Raw genomic sequence first — 21,940 nt, 5'->3', positions numbered from 1 at the left:
CTATCCACTGACGACGTGGCTGATAACACCCTTGAAGAGGTCAAGCCATGAAGCCAAGGAGCTCTATAATAAAAGCCACATGATGACCAGATGTGCCATAGAGCAAGCAATTGGCATGCTGAAGATGTGCTTCAGATGCCTTGACAGATCTGGTGGTGCCCTTCGTTATGCACCAGCCACGGTCTCCAGAATGATCATAGCTGCACGCTGTACAACATAGCACAGTAGCGAGGACTGGAGCTGCAGGAGGAGCAAGGCGCAGAGCCCCTTTGGAGGAAGAAGAAGAGGAGGAGCAGGTGGAACACGAGGAGGAGGAGGAACCTGAGGTGGACATGGCACCAGCACATTGCTGCCCTAGAGGCCTGGCATGGCCTCATCATGGCACGATTTAGTTAAGTTGCACCAGTGCACCCATCTGACTCCCAGATGCTGTACCAACTTCCCCCCTCCCCCCCCCCCGCTCCACCAACACCACAAAGCAGTCCTAAAATGACCAAACCATTCCTGTCACACACACACCCATTGCTCGAGCTTCAGTAATGTCTCACCATTCACTCCAACTAACAAGGCCACTTTCCAGGTAGCAGGTAAAAATGTACAAGATGGGAAAGTGGTGCAAAGAAATAAATTTATGTGGGTCATAAATAGAACTGAAACTTAACACTAACATTTTGGTAAACATCCATGTGCGTAGCCTCGAGCATCTACGATTGTGTCATTTTTTTTTCTGACTGCTCCTGCGAGGTGCAACTACCATGGTTTCAGCAGAGGTAGAGGCAGGCTGCTCACTTTCCTGCTTTGATTACTTAGACAATTTTGGCGGACGTCCTCTGGGTTTTGGAGCCTGTGAGGGCCCTGCCAAAGATTGCTTCTCCTGCGGCTGTGCAGGGGCAGACTCGGCCATTGGGATCTGAGGCAGCATGTGAGGTGCTGAATGAGGGGGAGGCAATGGGGGAGAAGTGAGAGCGTTTTGAGCAGAGCCCCCACTTCCATCTGCCCTCTCACCATCATCCCTCTCATGGGCCTCCCCCACTTACCTGCTAGCAAGGAGCTGGACAACTCCTTGCTGCACATCAGTGGGGCAATGAATGCCCAAGTCTATGTTGGTATCTCTCCTAGAGGTCACTGAGAGTCTGCAATCTGTTGCCCACAGCTAGCATGGACTCATTTGACTGGTGCATTAGCTGCTCCATGCAGGTGGCCACCCTTTCCATGGAAGAGCACATCGTCGCCATTGCCTGTGACACGGTGCTGCTCATGTTGGAGATGGATGCCTCCATTCTCCATTCTATGGACAATCGCACACATCGCGGCTGCAAAAGCTGCCAAAGCCTTGTGCATTTGTTGCTGCTCCTCCAAGATCACCCTCTTTGGCAATGACCCCGAGGTTCAGCATCTGCATCCAGCTGAGCAGAGCTGGGAGAGTACTGCGCCCTCCAACGAGAATTCTTCACTGCTGTCCCCATCAACACCATCTGCTCTTGCTCACTTGTGATGTGTGAGACACCAGGTGGCAACACTACCTTATGTCTCCCAGGATCCACCGAGGTGCGCGTATCTGTACTGGTGCTGGGTGTGCATGGGCCTGGAGCACCTTCAGAGAATGCAGCTTCCTCTGAGGAGTCATCTTCCTCTTCCAGCTGGAGTGTGGAGCACTTGATGGACCCGTGGGAAAGTAAAGACATGAATTAGAACTCTTATGATAAGAATGTTTAACATTACCATTATGCACATCATGATATTTCACTGGCTGCTGACATCAGTCACCATGAGTAGCTGTTGTATGCCATGTGACTATATGATATTTATTCTGTCACCAGGTTGCTGGGAGGTCTCCCTCTCTCCAAATCCCACAGCCAGCAGTTCTGCCACTCAACTTAATTCCAGCGCCTCCTCCTCTGCATCTGTCAAAGTCGTGTATATTGGAGATCCACCTCCAGTTCTAGTCTCTCTCTGTTGTTCTGCGCTCTCTTCTCCTGCAAGGAGGGAAAGGTGAGAACTTTGAGTGAGAGTGATGGAATGATTGTAAGAAATGGATGGGCTTTTTTTTTAATTCATTGATGGGATGTGGGCGTCGCTGGCTAGGCCTGCATTTAGTGCCCATCGCTTATTGCCCTTGAGAAGGTGGTGGTGAGCCGCCTTCTTAAACCGCTGCAGTCCATATGGTGTAGGTACACCCACAATGCTGTAGAGGTTGACTATGAGGGAGTGGCATGACATTGCCAAATGGCCTCCTTCTGTGGCATTACTTTCTATGATTGCATTAGAATGTGGGTGACTGCCAGTGGTGGTTACTCAGATGGGGATGTGAGTAGGTGCATAGACAATGAGTGATGGGTGCACCTGCAAGGTAGGTTGGTGTGAGGAGTGACAGGCAGGAGTAGGCTTGGAAAGGCAGAGTGAGGGGGTTGGGGTGTGTAAGATTTGCAAAATTTCTGCATCTCCCCGAAGGTTATTATTAATAAAAGGGACCCTGCATGGACATTTTAAATTTAAAAAGGGTACCCAAGATGGCGTCCGTGCCTCATGGCAGAAAGCCTGTGGGATTCCAAAAAGGATTCTGCAGCGCAGACAGTTTGGGAGAAATCGAAACTAAGGCTGCAGGTTTTCTGTGAAGAGAAACTTTTTATTTTGGAATGAGACAGGACTCTGAATTATGTATTAGACCGAATTGGAGGCAGATCTAAATTCAGTGAGGCCTATAGTTAAAGCCATCAAACAGTCTGCATACATCATCGGAAACAGATTAAACCCAGCCATTGAGGCTGGACAAGCCCATCAAAGAGCTTTCAGGACAATACACGTCAATTATCGGGCTGGTAGATGTGATTACCGGCCATCTAAAAACCGTCAGTATAGATTGCTGCCATTATTTTAAACTAGCCCGCCAAAATTAAAACAAAGAACTAACCTGATTTGGCACGAAGATAAGAGTTTTCGACGAAGGTATAATTGAAGGCCCCGGGTAGCATTGAGTTAGGGCAGCTAGTTCGTTCATTCGGAGGAGGTCCGTAGAGTTCGTTGGTTGGTGTGCTGGTGCTGCTCCTCGGGCCCCTCGCCCTCGTGGCTGCTGCTCTTTCCCTGTCCCGAGCTTACCTCCTGGCCTTTGCCCGTGCCCTTTTTCCACTCCATCTGGAACTGCCCCGGCACCGGGTCAGGCAGACACGGACAGATTCAGGCCAGGCGAGGTAATCGCATCTACCAGCCTGATAATTGACTTGTATTGTCCTGAAAGTTCTTTGATGGGCTTGTCCAGCCTCGATGGCTGGGTTTAATCTGTTTCCAATGATGTATGCAGACTGTTTGATGGCTTTAACTATAGGCCTCACTGAATTAAGATCTGCCTCCAATTCGGTCTAATACATAATTCAGAGTCCTGTCTCATTCCAAAATAAAAAGTTTCTCTTCACAGAAAACCTGCAGCCTTAGTTTTGATTTTTCCCAAGCTGTCTGCGCTGCAGAATCCATTTTGGAATCCCACAGGCTTTCTGCCACGAGGCACGGACGCCATCTTGGGTACCCTTTTTAAATTTAAAATGTCCATGCAGGGTCCCTTTTATTAATAATAACCTTCAGGGAGATGCAGAAATTTTGCAAATCTTACACACCCCAACCCCCTCACTCTGCCTTCCCAAGCCTACTCCTGCCTGTCACTCCTCACACCAACCTACCTTGCAGGTGCACCCATCACTCATTGTGACGAGGGGAGAAGGGAAAACCACTGAGGGGCAGACCGGCTGGAGGAGGCCAAACGAGGGGAGGCTTCGAATCATCGGGCCTTCAGCCTCGGCCGACCTTCGAATATCTGCACACTAACTCAAACTGGCAGCTGTCGACGAAGAATCATCCCTGCAAGGTAAAGTACCCAAACAGAGACTTTGACTTTGGGGTACTCGAACCTGGACAATGCCCTTGCAGCACCCGGAGACCACATGATGACGGCAGGCTCCAGAGAGCACCAAGAGCGAACCCCGAACCCCACCGCTGTTTTGAATTGAGCAAACCCCGTTTTTGATTGGTGAGCATAGATTCTGACCCCTCATAGCTTAATCTAGTTAGGTATAGGGGGTGGGATAAGGATAAGGGGATTGTTAAGATAGTTGTTTTCCCTCGATGCGCCATGTGTTCCCCATTCCCTGCATAAGTGCATTTGCCTGTAATGTTATAGTGGTAACTTCTTTTAAGACTGTATTAATTTTTCCTGTTCAATAAAATCTTGGTTTTTGCTTGCATCCAAACCACCTGTCTACTCGAGTTTTCTGTATCGCTGTCTGTACCTAATCCGGTGTCTAGAACCCAGGGGCATGGGAGCGATTCGAACCGCTCACAAACAGTCAGGGGCATAACTGACTGGGCGCACGCGCCACACCCGCCACCCCCTACAGGTGACACACACATCAGGATGCAGTTGAATGTGGCATTGAACTCACCTTTCCTGGCCTCATGATGCCATTAAATCTCTTCCTAAACTGCATCCAGGAACAGCTGACAACACCCCTGCTGCTCACTACGTGGGCGATCTCCTTGTTTCCATGCCCTCTTTGTTTCACTGGCTGGCCTCTTCCTACCATCACCAGGGAAGAGGACCTCCTCCCGTGCTCTCACTCCCTGAAACAGGATGTCCAGGGAGGAATCAGAAAACCTGGGCACAGCCTTCTGGCGCCGAGACTGCACCCTTGGCTATAAATGCTTGCACCCTCGCAGTCAAGGTATTGGATGTAACAGCGACAGGCACCTCTCACAACCACCTCAGAACCTCCTACAACAACCTTCAACTCTGATGTGTGCAAGACTCCTTTAAATAGGCGAGCTGAAGATGTCATCAGACCCGCTCCAGTTAATTGGCCGGGAAACCCGCATTGATCCAGTTAAGTTAAACACACAGTGGAGAGCACGCTGATGGAAAGTTCCTGATGGCGACCCGCTACGCGGCCCCCGCGTCCGGACCCACTCACAGGTCTGTCTGCATTTCCTATCTGTGCTACTTGAATTCCTGGTGTCCTGTTTTTGTCAGCTTTTCCATTATTAATTGCTGTGGCCACATTTATAACAGAAATGCTTATGTAAACTCAGCACTTTGATTGCACAATCCGGCCACTGGATTGCCACAATTCTCTCAAAATGCTTTCTGAATTTTTTATTTACCATTTTGCCCTCAGTAACTGAAATTTTTAATGTCCTAAATAAAATTATAACCAGAATTTTTTTTAAATTACTTACTTCACAACATCATGCTTACATTTATCTATTGAATTGTCTTTGTGTCTTAAACATAAGAAATAGGAGCAGGAGTAGGTCATTTGGCCCTTCGAGCCTGCTCTGCCATTCAATAAGATGATGGCTGATCTTCTGCCTCATCTCCACTTTCCTGCACTATCCTCATATCCCTTGTTTCTCCTAGTGTCCAAAAATCTATCCATCTCTATCTTCATTAAAGTTTTTACTTGAAGGCCTCAGCCTCTCCCAAAAGCCTGGGCTTGAGGTTGATATTGTTGCCAGAGTTGTAACACTGCAGTGTACCTGATTTCCAAGGACGCATTAGTACCCCTCAGCCAGCTGTACTGAGGAATAGTTATTCTTTAGCTTCTAGCATTTTCTGCTCAAATGTTTTTTCAAAATTATTTGATGAAAAGCTAGAGGACAAATGTCAAAAGCTTTACTGAGGTAAAATACATATTGATTTTCTTTTAAAAAGAGAGGCTATCCACATCTTCGTTTGCGTGCGTGAGAGAGAGAGAAAGTGGCAGTAAGAAAGGGGCAGTCTTCCTGTTACACACCTGTTGTAACCGTTGTTTTGTGCTATATGTACTTTAGAAAAAAAAGAGAGACTGGAGTCAGAGAGATGGGGTGGGGGAGAAAGGGTGTGTTTTTCTTCATGAAACGTTACTTCAATTTAAAATAACAGTTGAAGTTTGAAGCCAGCTCACTTGTGTTTTGTTAAAAGTTAGAAAAGGTTCATGGTCTACACATGTGAGGCAGAAATTCTAATTACTGACACCTATGAGACAGAGTGGGAGAGAGAAGGAGAGAGAGCGAGACATGATCAGAGAGAAAGGAAGACAGGAAGTTTCTTTCCTCATTCTAATTTGATTTTTTTTAAGTTGAACTTTGAAAGGAAACAGATAGGAAGGTAGGGAAGAAGGGGGAGGGGGAAGGAAGTTGGCTGAGATGAATGAAGGTATAAGCTCTCGCCACCTGCCCTTGGGGGAGTCAGTGGGAGTGAATGGAGGGTTAAGGGTGAGATGAGTGACAGCGGCCAAGGTGAAGGGGAGGATAAAGGGGTTCAAAGAGCAGGAGGTGGGGTAGTGGTGGGAGTGATGGGGGGGTGGGAGGAAGGAGAATGGGTTATGGGGAAGCAAAGGGGTAGGGGACATAACCAGGAGCAAGGGGTTGGGGGAAGCATGAGTGATTGGGGAGGGGATGAGAAGGGAGCCCTTGAGAGCCACATTTCTCCCGCAACTCCCACCCCAACAGTAGTCACTGGTAGCTCCTTCCCCTGACACACCATGCCATATCACCCACCATCTCCCACCAGAAAAGAAAGACAAATAGAAGAATCATAGAATCATAGAAAGTTACAGCACAGAAGGAGGCCATTTCGGCCCATCGTGTCCGTGCCGGCAAACAAAGAGCTATCCAGCCTAATCCCACTTCCCAGCTCTTGGTCCGTAGCCCTGCAGGTTACTGCAGAGTACAGAGATAGGAACAAAAAGGAGAGTTAATAGAAGAGAAGCAGAAGAGAATAGAAGGAGAGAGACAGAACCAAAGAAGGACGGATCGAGGCAAGAACAGTAACATGAAGACAGCAGATACAGGCAAGAGAGAGACTTATCATGTGCCATGCCACAGGAGATTGACTAGTAATATATTAAAAATCTTTAGACTGCATATATTTCTTGTGTCAAATTTATCTATTCTAAATTCCTACGTCCACATTTATAATGGAAACTGCCAATGTAAACTTCTCATACTGTAATCAACCCTCCCACCAATGGTGGTGCTATAGTGCCTTGGTTTTCCAGTTCTTCAGCCTGCACTGCAGAGAGACCCCTGTGTGGCAACCCACTCTACTTCACTGCTTCCTGTTGATGGAAAAGTTCCCATTTAACTAGAACTAATGATGGAAAATCAAAGTAGATAAAAATAAGGACAGAATGTATGACTTTGAAATGGGGACTGAATTACACCTGCATGCTCTGATCAAATTATACTCTGCCCTCTAACCCTTCTTTACCAGAAAGAAGAGTAGCCATGGCCTTCATTCCCTGTGTGCAATGCCAAGGAAGATCGGCCAGTAAGGATAAAACACATTCTGAAAATATGGAGCTCAAGAGGATTAGCATGATCTGAAAATGCAGTTCCCCTCTGCAAAGATTCATAAACCATTGACAAGTTTCCAGAGAAATTGTCATTGTCATTGGGGATCAATTCAACAGTGACAGAAATATTCAATCAATATCGATGTGGAACTACACAAAAGCAAAATACTGCGGATGTTGGAAATCGGAAATAAAAACATAAAATGCTGGGAATACTTAGCAAGTCAGGCAGCATTTGTGGAGAGAGAAACAGAGTTAACATTTCAGAACCTGACGAAAGGTCATCAACCTGAAACGTTAACTCTGTTCCTCTCTCCACAGATGCTGCCTAACCTCGATGTGGAACTAAATGTTAAAAGAGAAATAAAGAACTTGCATTTATATATCTCTTTTCACAACTTCAGGATGTCCTAAAGCAATTTATAGCCAATGAAGTACTTTAAGTTTAGTCACTGTTGCAATGTAGGAAATTTGTCCCACAAACAGTAATGAATTAAATGACCCGAACATCTGTTTTGGTGGAATAACAACAGAAAATGCTGGAAATACTCAGCAGGCCAGGCAGCATCCGTGGAGAGAGAAACAGAGTTAACGTTTCAGGTCTGGGACCCTTCATCAGAACTGGAAAAAGCTGGAAATGTAACAGATATTAAGCAGGTGCAGAGACAGGGGGTGGGAGTTTAGGAGGGGAGGAAGGAATTGAAAGAATATACTGTGATAATGTTGCAAATGGGAATGGCAAAATCATACAGCATGAAAAATGAAAAATCTCAGCCTCTCTCTTCAGCAGCACCGACGCACTCTATATCTCAAAGCTGTTCGGGTCCACAGTTCCATTTCATCCTTCGACTCATCCGACGCTTCAACAAACTTTTTTTCTTCCTTTCTGATGTCAAGGATCGCAAGCTCCATCAACTCTTGGACACCAACGCCCCTCCGGAACCTTCTTCCCCGTTACTTTCCTCTGATCCCAACCCTTCTTCCAATCTCACCCCCTGCTGCGTTTTCACTATCCCCTCTGACCTTCCCCTCTCTGACCCCGAACGATCAGTCCTCAGCAAAGGCCTGAGCTTCATCCCCTTACGCCCCCATCTGAATGAATTTCGAACTCGGCACGATGCTGAGCTCTTCCGTCGCCTTCGTCTCCGTGCCCATTTCTTTGGCCAGGAGTCTTCCCCCTGCACAGCTGACCCTTTCTCCCGCTGTCTAAATTCTCGTTCTACTTGGACCCCCTTCCTCTGGCCTCTTACCCTCTCTAGATCTTTTCATTGCTAACTGCCGATGTGACATCGGCCGTCTCCATTTCCCTGCTCCCCTCTCACTCCAAACTACCTCCCTCTGAACTTGCAGCACTCCGTTCTCTCCGATCCAACCCTAACATTATCATTAAACCTGCTGATAAGGGTGGTGCTGTTGGTGTTTGGCGAACTGACCTCTACCATGCGGAAGCTGAATGCCAACTCTCCAACATCACCTCCTACCTCCGCCTGGACCATGACCCCACTAGCAAACATCAAGCCATTGCTTCCAAGACTGTCACTGACCTCATCTCCCCTGGAGATCTTCCCTCCATGGCCGCCAACCTCATAGTTCCCCAACCCCGCACAGCCCGCTTCTACCTCCTTCCCAAGATCCACAAACAGGACTGCCCTGGTAGACCCATCATTTCAGCCTGTTCTTGCCCCATGGAGCTTATCTCTTCCTATCTTGACTCTATTTTTTCTCCCCTTGTCCAGTCTCTTCCCACCTACATTCGTGACTCTTCCGACGCCATCTGTCACTTTAACAGTTTACAGTTTCCTGGCCCCAACCGCCTCCTTTTCACTATGGATGTCCAATCCCTCTACACCTCCATCCCCCACCAGGACAGCCTTAGGGCGCTCTGTTTCTTCATTGAACAGAGGCCCAACCAGTCCCCATCCACCACCACCCTCCTCCGCCTGGCTGAACTTGTTCTCACATTGAACTTCTCCTCTGACTCCACTCACTTCCTCCAAATTAAAGGTGTTGCTATGGGAACCCGCATGGGCCCTAGCTATGCCTGCCTGTTCATAGGATATGTGGAACACTCTTTGTTCCAGTCCTACTCAGGTCCCCTCCCTCACCTCTTTTTCCGGTCCATCGGTGACTGTATTGGTGCCGTTTCCTGCTCTCGCCCTGAATTAGATAAGATCATTCACTTTACTTCCAATTTCTACCCTTCCCTCACCTTCACATGGTCCATCACCTTCCCTTCCTTGATTTCTCCGTCTCCATTTCTGGCGATCGGCTTTCGACAAACATCCACTACAAGCCCACCGACTCCCACAGCTATCTGGACTACACTTCCTCCCACCCCGCTTCCTGTAAGGACTCTATTCCATTCTCCAGGTTTCTCCATCTCCGCCGCATCTGCTCTGACGATGCCACCTTCCATACCAGTGCTTCCGACATGTCTTCCTTTTTCCTCAACCGAGGATTCCCCTCTACTGTGGTTGACATGGCCCTTGACCATGTCCGTCCCATTTCCTGCACTTCTGCTCTCACTCCTTCCCCTCCTTCCCAGAACCACGATAGGGTTCCCCTTTGTGGTGTATGTAACCTGTTCCACCTTAAGAGAACTTAAGCCTGTTCCACCTTAAGAGATGTACTACTTTCTCTGGCTGCTGTATACGTAATACCGGTGGTGACCACCGGTATATAAGCACTGTGTAGTAATATTGTATTTAGTATAGTCCTGACCTCCAACCAGTAAAGACCTGTTGAACTTTAATCTTGTAGTCTGTGTTAGTAATTACAACTAGAACACACAGACTTAACAGTGGCGACGAGTCCGATTCTTACCCTGCGGCAGATTATATCCACGGCGGCTTCGTCCACAGGACGGACGTCGAAGAGAGGCTTCCACCCTCATCACCCTGCTGGAAGACACGTCGTGCGGCAGACATCGAGAAACCAGAGTACAGAAGACATCCTGAACTCGAAGCCTCCATCAGCGGCTGTCAGCTATCTTCTTTCTACCTCGGTGGTGGGTAAGCCGGGCAGCGACGCGACCAGAAAGTCGGCCGCGTTGGCTGTACAGACGGGGAGGGAAGACGGAGGAAAAAGGGCGGTGAGATCGATCGCGACCGGAGATAAGGGCCGGGCCGCATTCGGGCCGAAAGGCGCAGCGCGGGGACATCGATCGCGGCTGGTGATAAGGGCCGGGCCGCATTCGGGCTAAAAAGGCGCAGCGTCTGGGGCAACTGAAGGCGCGAGAGCCGCGGTGAAGCGGAGACAGCGTCGGGGGACGGGTGAAGACCGCCAAGCGCGGGAAAACCGCCATTTTGTAGGCGGAGGACGAAGACAAGAGCGGGAAGCCGCCATCTTGGATAAAAATTTAAATAAATTAAATTGCAACGATGCCTAAACATGGGAACATTAATACCTTTGATAACGACATCGAAGATTGGGCCATGTATGTAGAACGCATACAAAATTATTGTAAAGCAAATAAAATCCCAGATGAAGAGAAAGCACTAACATTATTAAACTTAATGGGTGCGAAGACATACGGGCAATTGAAACACCTTTTATCACCAGATGAACCGGCGGATAAGACGTTCGAGGAGATTGTTACTGTCCTGAAAAATCATCTGAACCCCACGCCGCTGATGCTAGCGGAACGATTTAAATTTTACAGCAGAAGGCAGCTGAAGGATGAAAGCAATGCTGAATATTTAATGGAATTGCATAAGCTAGCAAAGTACTGTCAGTTTGGAACGAGACTGACAGAGGCGCTACGAGATAAATTTGTGTGTGGTTTATTAAAAGAAGATACACAAAAGCGACTGCTCGAGGAGAATGAGCTGATGCTTGAGAAAGCGGTCACTATGGCAGCAGCACACGAAGCCGCAGCGAGAGGCACGGCAGTAATGCAGCTACGGTCACCGGAACTCAGTACAAATAAATTGGGTTTGAGTACTGTAAAATGTTATCGTTGTGGAAAGACAATGCACGATCAGAACCAGTGTTGGTTTAAAAACCAAGAATGCAGAACGTGTGGCAGGCTTGGCCACATAGCTAAAGTATGCCGGTCAGGAAAGAAGACCAGCAACAAAAAGTCACCGCAAGGAAAATACATAAAGGTACACAAGGTGACAAAGAACAGTTCGACCGAACAGAAGTCAGATTCAGACGCTAGCAGTAATGAACTGGGTAGCTTAAGAGTACACAACGTTGGTAAGGATGCAGATCTCCAGACAATTTGGGTCACCCTTCAGATAGCAGGAGTCCAAGTAAAGATGGAATTGGACACTGGATCGGCATTGACGGTCATGAATAAGAAAGATTACAAAAGGTTATTCCAACATATTCCCCTACGGGATACGGAGATTATATTGAAAACATACACGGGGCAAAGAGTGTACCCCATCGGAAAGATAGAGGTAAAAGTGGTCCACAAGGGCGAAGAAAGCCAAGTAATGGACTTATATGTGCTACCTGAAGGAGGTCCACCACTACTGGGATGGGAGTGGATTAGGAAAATGAATATGGACTGGCACTCCTTGAAGGCACTAACGGTAGATTCCGGGGAAACAGATGTCAAACCTAAACGATTGTCCAAAATATTGGATGATGCTAAAGAGGTGTTCCAGCAGGGACTGGGAACACTGAGAGGAATTACGGCAAACATCAAGATTGATGAACATGCACACCCAAAATTTTTTAAAGCCAGACCGGTACCCTATGCAAGACGACCTACTGTAGAAGCGGAACTGGAAGCGCTAGAACGTTCAGGTGTACTGTCTAAGGTAGATTGGAGTGAGTGGGCTACGCCCATTGTTCCCGTTATGAAACGTCCTTCGAGCAACAAGCCAGGAGAACAAGGGAAGGTTCGCATCTGTGGAGATTTCAAAATCACCGTTAATCCGGTGCTTCACACGGTGCAGTATCCGCTTCCGCGGATTGAGGATATTTTTGCTTCGTTGTCTGGCGGGAAACACTTCACCAAGATAGACCTGGCGCAGGCGTACTTGCAGATGGAGGTTGAAGAAGAGTCACGCCAATACCTCACAATCAACACGCATCGAGGTTTGTACCGGTACAATAGGCTGGTTTTTGGAGTGGCATCGGCTCCAGCAATTTGGCAGAGGGCCATGGAGCAGGTATTACAGGGAATTCCAGGCACACAATGTTACCTGGACGATATTCTGATTACAGGTGATGGTGATGAAGAACACCTCGCAAACTTGGAACTGGTGCTCAACAGACTGAAAGAGTATGGACTTAGAGTTAATCGGCAGAAATGTGAGTTCTTCCAGAAGCGGATCTCGTACTGTGGCCATGTCATTGACCGGGAGGGGCTTCATAAGTCTCCTGACAAGATAGAGGCAGTTGTAAAGGCTCCCGCTCCGGATAATGTCTCTCAGTTGAGGTCGTTTCTAGGATTGATTAACTATTACCATAAATTTCTACCAAATCTATCCACGGTACTGCACCCGCTAAACGCTCTTTTACAGAAGGGGGTACCATGGGAATGGAGCGAAAACTGTAAGAAGGCATTTCGCAAAAGCAAAGAATTGATCACCTCAGAGGAAGTGTTGGCTCACTTCAACCCGACACTGCCTATTCGGTTGGCTTGTGATGCTTCTCCATATGGTATTGGGGCAGTACTCTCACACAAGTTGCCAAATGGCACGGAAAGGCCAGTCGCGTTTGCATCCAGATCATTGACCTCCGCTGAGCGCAACTATGCGCAGATCGATAGGGAGGCTCTCAGCCTTGTATGGGGAGTGAAGAAGTTTAATCATTACCTGCAGGGCCAAAAATTCACACTTCTGACAGACCATCAGCCGTTGGTATCCATTTTTAACCCTAAGAAGGGTGTTTCAGTGATGACAGCACAGCGTCTCCAGAGATGGTCTCTTTTCCTAGGGGCACATCAATATCAAATAGAATTCAAAGGTACGAAGCAGCATGGCAATGCTGATGGGCTGTCATGCCTGCCACTACCTGAAGAAGAAGAAACGACGAAAGTTGACCCTGTTGAGTTATTTCATTCGACCATCATCGAGTGTTTACCAGTCACCAATGCAAGTATTGAAAGAGAAACCAGGAACGACCCGACACTGTCCAGAGTCTACGAGGTGACAGTGAAAGGATGGCCAACACGTGGTGATCCTCTGTTACCGGCATTCTCGGCAAGGCGAGACCAGCTGTCCGTCTGCCATGGTACTTTGATGTACGGGACAAGAGTGATTATTCCTCCCAAGTTAAGGGAAAGAGTTCTAAAAGAACTGCATGAAGGTCATCTGGGGGGAGTTAAGATGAAAAGTCTTGCTAGGGCTTATGTATGGTGGCCGGGTATTGACCAACAGATAGAGGAGTTGACGAAAAGCTGCGCTGGGTGCCAAAAAGTGCAAAATGCACCTCCGATCGCACCACTACACCCATGGGAATGGCCTTCAGCCCCATGGCAACGCGTACATATTGACTTTGCTGGTCCATTCATGGACTCCATGTTCCTAATGCGGTGGACGCACATTCCAAATGGCCAGAAGTGATCAAGATGAATACCACTACTTCAGAAAAGACAATTGCGGTGTTAAGAACAATATTCGCAAGGAACGGATTGCCAGAACAGATCTGTCCGGACAACGGACCACAGTTCGTGTCGGAAGAATTCCAAAAATTCTTAAAGAAGAATGGGGTGAAACATTATGGGCTAGATTTTCAGTATAGACAGTTTTGGGGCGCTAACCTTAGCGCCTGCCTGAAGTTAGCGCCCGCCCCAAAGTAGCGCCCCGTTGCCGGAAATTCAGTGGCTTCACCCTAAGAGGTTGGTGGAGCGCTAAAAGAGGCGTTCCACTACTATCTTTAGGCGCTAAGCCGGCGGTGCAGAGCGCAGCGCCCGAGCTCGGGCGCAGCGCACGGCAGACACTCTGGTGCCAGTGAGCTCTTAAAGGGGAAGGGTGCATGTGTTTTTGGACGACGACGACGACGACGACGAGGAGGAGGAGGAGGAGGAGGAGGAGGAGGAGGAGGAGGAGGAGGAGGAACCATTCACAACAACACACTGGATCCTTCCACACAACACATGCAGACTGCCGTTTATAGTGCAGGAGGAGTGCCCTTTAATTTGCGCTCCCCAGGGTGTGTTGCGTTCCATTTTACAAACGCTCTGGACGCCAGCCGCACAATGGGGCGGTCCGACTGAAGTTTGGAATCGGGGCGGCCAAAGGGCGTTGCACGAGGATGTGACGTCATTTTCTGCGCGCGCATCCGGGCGGCCGCTAAACTTTGCGCCGGCGCTAACGGGCAACTTAATTTGGGGCGGGGCGCAAACTGCGCTGCGCCCGGGCGCTACACGAATAGCGCCCGAAATTCACTTCTCTTAAGGCGCTAACTGCTGGCGCAAGCAACTGAAAATCTAGCCCTATACCTCTGCCCCATATCATCCGGCGACAAACGGGTTGGCCGAGAGATTTGTCCAAACATTCAAAAAGGCAATAAAGGCCATGAACGATGATCAGATTCCGCTACAGCACAAGGTGGACAATTTCCTAATGGCATATCGAAACGCCGCTCATGCAGTGACTAACCAAAGTCCTGCCATGATGTTTTATAACAGGAGGTTGCGGTCCAGGTTGGACTTGTTAAAACTAAATGTGCGGAGGGAAGTGGAAAACAAACAGTTCCGGCATATTAATAACAAGACCACTCGAAGTTTCGACGTAGGACAACCAGTGTTGGCAAGGGGCTATGGAAACGAAAAATGGCAGTCCGGAACAATTCGGGCCAGACAAGGACCTCTGATGTACACAGTAGATATTGGTAACAATGTGATAAGGCATCATGCGGATCAACTGGTAGAATCGAGAGCAAGGGTCGAACCCATGGTTGCGACAGAGACAACTGTGGAAGACGTTAATGAACCTGAAGCATCTACCTCGGCAGGGAATGTACCTGATGATGACACCCAATGCATGGGAGACCAACTAGAGGAGTCACCTCAGCAACAGGAATCAGAGACCACTGAAAGGCGTTATCCAAACCGAATCAGAAGGCCTCCTGAGAGACTGAACCTTTGAACTGTTTATACCTGAAGTTATATATGTTATTATGTTATGTTAAATGGGGATATGACTGTTAAGCTAAAAAGGGAGGATTGTGGTGTATGTAACCTGTTCCACCTTAAGAGAACTTAAGCCTGTTCCACCTTAAGAGATGTACTACTTTCTCTGGCTGCTGTATACGTAATACCGGTGGTGACCACCGGTATATAAGCACTGTGTAGTAATATTGTATTTAGTATAGTCCTGACCTCCAACCAGTAAAGACCTGTTGAACTTTAATCTTGTAGTCTGTGTTAGTAATTACAACTAGAACACACAGACTTAACACCGTTGTCCTCACCTTTCACCCCACCAGCCTCCACATTCAACGGATCACCCTCCGCCATTTCCGCCACCTCCAATGTGATTGCACCACCAAACACATCTTCCCCTCCCCTCCCCTTTCAGCATTCCGAAGGGACTGCTCCCTCCGCGACACCCTGGTCCACTCCTCAATCCCCCCCAACAGCCCTTCTCCTTCACCTGGCACCTTCCCGTGCAAGCGCAGGAGATGCAACACATGCCCTTTAACCTCCTCCCTTCCCACTGTCCAGGGCCCCAAACACCCCTTCCAGGTGAAACAGCGATTTACTTGTGCTTCTTGCAATTTAATATACTGTATTCACTGCTCACGATGCGGTCTCCTCTACATTGAGGAGACCAAACGCAGATTGGGCGACCGCTTTGCAGAACACCTCCGTTCAGTCCGTAAGGGTGACCCTGAGCTTCCGGTCGCCTGTCACTTTAATTCTCCGCTTCACTCCCTCTCTGATCTCTCTGTCCTAGGCCTATTACATTGTTACAATGAAGCTCAACGTAAGCTCGAGGAACAGCACCTCATCTTTCGATTAGGCACTTTACAGTCTGCCGGACTCAATATTGAGTTCAACAATTTCAGATAATAATCCCTGCCCCCATTTTTCATGCTGCATGATTTTGCCATTCCCATTTGCAACATTTTCACAGTATATTCTTTCAATTCCTTCCTCCCCTCCTAAACAGCCCCCACCCCACCCCGTCTCTGCACCTGCTTAATATCTGTTACATTTGCAGCTTTTTCCAGTTCTGATGAAGGGTCCCAGACCTGAAAAGTTAACTCTCTTTCTCTCTCCACGGATGCTGCCTGGCCTGCTGAGTATTTCCAGCATTTTCTGTTGTTATTTCAGATTTCCAGCATCCGCAGCATTTTGCTATTGTATCTGTTTTGGTGGTGTTCGTTAAGATACCAAGAAAAAAATCCCTGCTCTTCTTCAAGAGGGCAGACAGTGCCTCTGTTTAAAGTCTCATCCCAAAGCCAGCGCCTCCGAAAGCGCACAACTCCCTCGGTACTGCATTGAAGTGTCAGCCTAGATTATGGGATCAAGTCATGGATGTGGGGCTTAAACCCAAATCTTTCTAACTCAGAGGCAAAAGTGTGATCACTGAACCAAAACTGGCACTTAATAAAAATAATGGAAGTGCCTGCAAACTTAATTAACATCAGAGGAACAAATGGACTTGGCTACTGCTGGAGCTCTGAAAAGGACAGCTCGGAAAAAAGGCCGGGATCGAGAGGCACTGGGCCCCCAACCTAAGTTGGGATTTCCAGCTCAGCCTCCATCTGCCCCTTCCAGAGCTAGTGATGCAGTGGGAGGGAGGGGCGGGCAGGGAATTCCTCTGGTGAGAGTTCTTATTTCTCCAGCCCGTATAGAACCTGGCATATGTCTGGAGGCTGGTTATGTCCAGAAAGGTGAAGTGTTCTTGCGTCCAGAAGGGCAAAAGTGACTCCAACGCAAATCAGGTGACCTCCCACCGCCCTGTATACTTCAGCTGGGTCAGCATTCGAGTGCACCATTGGGAACAATCCTGCTGTAACTGCCGGGCACATCCATTGGGCCCCAGATCCCTGAGAGCCAAATCATTTAGTTTGGTTTTTGAAACAAATATTGAAGCAATTCCTTTTAGTTTAACTAGCCAGCTATTTCATCTAAAATGGGAGACTTGCTGGCAGCCTTTCAAATGCTTGCAGAAAATTTAGTCTTAGACTGTTTTTCTATTACATTTTGCCATTTACAACACCCAAGCTACCGCATATTTTAAACACGGGTACCCCATGAATTGGCTGCTCTTCAACTTTTTCTCCGGATTTGCCTGAAGCAACAGTTCAACTGGTTCATAAAGGATGCAATGCTATTTCAGACTGATGGGTACCAAAGGCGCTTCTGGCACGAAATGAGTGGTAACCTTACTCATAAACTGCCATTCTGAAAGAAATGTAATTTTCCCAATCCACAGGACACATCTTCCTTGTTCTCTACAATTGGGTAATAGTTTTTTTGTGTACATTGCACTTTAGGCGTTGATTTTATGCAGGGTATATATAGTAGTATGCAGCAAGTCATATATAAACGCTAATGGTTGTGCAAGATGGCTGCAATCCACGGCAGTTTCTGTTACTTTCTAGGGGGTAGCAGGAGAAAGGGGAGGATTGTGCCTTCTTATCTGATTTCTCTGACGTTTAAAGCTTTATTTCACGTCTAGCACTAATTAAACCATCAAAATGAATTCACATTTTCAAATCTGCCTGATCCCTAGGAGTTAGTGGATTGTGAGGAAAGATGGAGCAACTGGACGATGACCCCAGGCGATGAAGGATCTCTTCCCAGTTGAGAAGTGGGTTTCTATTAAGAAATTTTGAGACGTAGTAATCTTTTTCTCTCCATAGCTGAGGAATGATTCTGATGGCCCAAGACCGCACAAAGTGGAGGAGAAGCATTCGGGAAGACGCCGAACACCTCGAGTCTCTTCGCCGGGAGCAAGCGGAAGCCAAGCGCAAACAGTGGAAGGAGCGCACGTCAACCCAAGCACCCCACCCACCCACCCCTTCAACCACCTGTGACAGAGACTGTAGATCCCGCATTGGACTCATCAGTCACCTGAGAACTCATTTTTAGTGTGGGAGCAAGTCATCCTCGGTTCCGAGGGACTGCCTAAGAAGAAGAATGCACAACATCAGCACCCACTGAACATTTGCCTATGTGGAGGATGTACAAGGAAAGATCCATTGTAGGCCAGAGGCATTGTGGGTGCTCATTGTAGAAACAGGAGCAGAAGGGACATCAGTGACAGTGCCTTCATTTTGGATATAGAAATGAGTTTTCCAGATTTCCAGATTTCCGTGGATGGCAGCATGGATAATGTACAAGGCTTCATAACTGTCTTGCATTGTCTAATGGACTCCAACATGAGGCTGGATTGGAGCGGGCACTGATATATGGGTTATGCAATTTCGAGGCTAGATTGGAATCAGTTCCAAATTTGGATCATCGAAGGTAAGAGCTGGATTGCCAGCTACACTGACTTGACCTGAACTGACCTGCATTCAACTTTCCATTGCTGTTCTACATATGGGATTTTCAGATGATGGGAGAGGGTTTACAGCCTGTGATGTGGAGGTTTGTCACAACTTAAGTTGGATGCCTGTCTTATTAATGGGCAAACCACACCAGAGGATACCTTGGGAACACCAAAGACAAAATTAAGGGTCTCAGGTCAGTGCCTTGGCTCTGGTGGTGTGTAACCTGGACAATACATGTTTCCAAGCACCAACAGAAGCCACTCAATCCTCCACCAATGAGAAAAGACAATGCTTCTGCTGAAGGTCAGCTAATAGTGGTCTCTATCATGACCAGGCCACAGGCCAGAAATTCAGAGTATGGGTGAATATAAATATCCCCTCCATCAGCACATCTACAACAGCAGGAGAAACACAGGAGCCGCACTGAAGAACATTATGGGATAAAAGCAGCGAACAGAAAGCACGACCACATCAAATATTTCTAAATACGTACTGATCATTAAATGGGGTAGCTCTCTCGCCTCTGAGTCAGAAGGTTGTGGGTTCAAGTCCCACTCCAGAAACTTGAGCACAAAATCTAGGTTAACACTCCCGTGCAGTACCGAGGGAGTGCTGCACTGTCAGAGGTGCCGTCTTTCGGATGAGATGTCAGCTCTCAGGCGGATGTAAAAAAATCTCATGGCACTATTTCGAAGAACAGCAAGAGAATTCTTGACATCCTGGCCAATATTTATTCCTCAACCAACATCACTAAAACAGATTCTCTGGTCATTTATCAGATTGCTGTTTGTGGGAGCTTGCAGTGCGCACATTGGCTGCCACATTTCCCGCATTACAACTGTGACTACACTTCAAAAGTACTTCATTGGTTGTAAAGCGCTTTGGGACATCCTGAGCTTGTGGAAGGTGCTATACAAATGCAGGTTCCATCTTTCATTAATCCTGAGGAAAACAATAATAATAGAAATGTTTGAACCCAGAGCTCACCAGAACACACGGCAGAAATACATCCAAACAGAAGGCATGACAACACTGTGCACTGGGATTGCAACAGACTGCATCGATGATCAGGGGTCGTGTCTGCGATTGCCTGTATGGCGAGTTCCCAATCTCAGCTATACCATTCGGATATGTGCCTGAGTGGGGGGCAGAAGGGGCGAGATCTTTCCGACCTCTGGCATGAAGGGATGTTAGGGGGAAGAGCCACTTCCTCTTTGGGACTGGCCTGGATTGGCACAGAAACAAGATGGTCCACATGCCCTCTCAGACCACCAATGGCACAGTAGACAATGATGACAAAGAGGATACAAAAAGCTTAGAAAGAAAGAAAAATGTATAGCAGGCAGATTAGACAGCTCGGTGTATATTCCGACAGAAAAATTATGGGGCAAGTATCAAATATTAAACAACAGGATTGTCTGTGGAAAGCAGTTGCTTACTGAACGACTGCCATTTACTTGATAAATGGTGTCACTGTGTTAATTTCCTGCCACAGTGTTCAGAACTAAAAACAGGAGGGCTTATAATTCTAACATTTTATTGATTCTAAGTCGATAGAGAAAAATTCTTGGGCCAAATTAAAACAGCCTGAGCTGGAGCACAAGTAAACAAACCCTTATGCAAGAGCCAGTTTGACAAAGCGGCGTTAATCCTGGCCAGCAGCTGCCAAGTGTCAGATATCCTCTTGGTGTATTTACGGCCCGGAGCATCCACTGAAAAGCACTGCCCTAATGTGGCCAGATCATGTTCGCCAAATGAGGGCTCGATTCCTGTTACAAATGCTTCCTTACATAACTCTCGAGAGTTGCTGCTGATTTGAAATGAGCTCTTGAGAGTAGAAAGTGGTATCCAGAAGTTAGAGGTCATACCCTTGTCTCCTGCTTGTGCAGACTGCAGTAAACAGTAGTGAGCCCAATGGCTCACCGCTTCATATGCAGAACTGGCGGTTGGCAGATTAAGGCTGCAATGCTACACGCAATCTCATTTAAAAGAGCAAATCTTCGACTAAAAAGCTGAAGCTGTTCAAATTTGTTCACATTTCCATTTTTCCAGAGGGTGCATGTCCTCAGATGAGGCCATACTATCTGTTTCCTCTCCTCATATTCTCCTTCTAGATTCACAGAATTCCCCCATCCTACATGGTGGGTGAACCTGTCCCTAGATCACCGCCAGTGCTGTTTGCAACAGGCTGGCAGGAGCCCTATGGAAACTAGCCTATTGGACAACCTCTATCTGATTTTGTTGCTCTTCCACCCCGCACCCTGCCTCCCGCCCCCCAACCCCACCCCCTCTCCACACCTTCCTCAGCCTTGTAGATAGTGTATGGCTTCCCCTTGGTGTGTTCTCCCTGCAGCTGAGATTGGGAACCAGACAGATTGGAAGACTGAGTCCGTGTTCCTCGGTTCTTTTTTTTAAAATATATTTGTTTTCTGGAGGAAAGGCTGCAAGGGAAAGGCTGCATTGATTGCCCATCTCTAGTGGTTGCCCTAAGAAGGTGATGGTGGGCCTTCTCTTTGAACCGCTGCAGTCCTCATAGTGATTGTGCTTCCACAATGGTGTTAGGCAGGAAATACCTGGATTTTGACATAGGGACGATGAAGGAATGGCGACAAGTGAGAATGGTGTGCGACTTGGAGGGGAACTTGGAGTTGATGGTGTTCCAATGAGATTGCTTCTCTTGTCCTTCTTAATAGTAGGAGTCACGGGACTGGGACATGCTGTAGAGGTAGGCTTGGTGAGTTGCTGCAGTGCACCTTGTAGATACTACATACTCCGTGGTACTGCATCTTATTATTCCACAATACACCACACCACAACAAGATCGTGCTTCTGTCATGATACTATGATTAGATCAATTGTCACTGCTTTTACTGTTAATAGATAGCCTGCTATATTAGCAGCAGGTACGTTAGGACATTAATGCTTGCTTATGGAAGTTCATGCTTCAGGCTTATACCATTGAAAAATAATCCTTTCTCAGAACAAATTTTTTCTAATTATTCATAAACATAACCAATATATTGATAACTTGTTTGGTTTACCTTAACGAGCCTCAATAGGAAGTTCACACGAACGTACATGTAACATATGAATTCCCTTCCTTCAAGAAATACAGTAACTGGTTTCAGTTGAAGAAATACAAGGAGATGCAAATATGTTTTTCCCTTGAACATTCCCTTAACTGTCCAGTTAACCATTCATTTACCATT

The sequence above is a fragment of the Somniosus microcephalus genome, chromosome 4 (assembly GCF_052327205.1).
Source record: "Somniosus microcephalus isolate GS21.2 chromosome 4, FLI_Smic_1.0, whole genome shotgun sequence".
NCBI classification, from domain to species: Eukaryota; Metazoa; Chordata; class Chondrichthyes; order Squaliformes; family Somniosidae; genus Somniosus; species Somniosus microcephalus.
Note: the sequence above shows the minus strand (reverse complement) of the source record.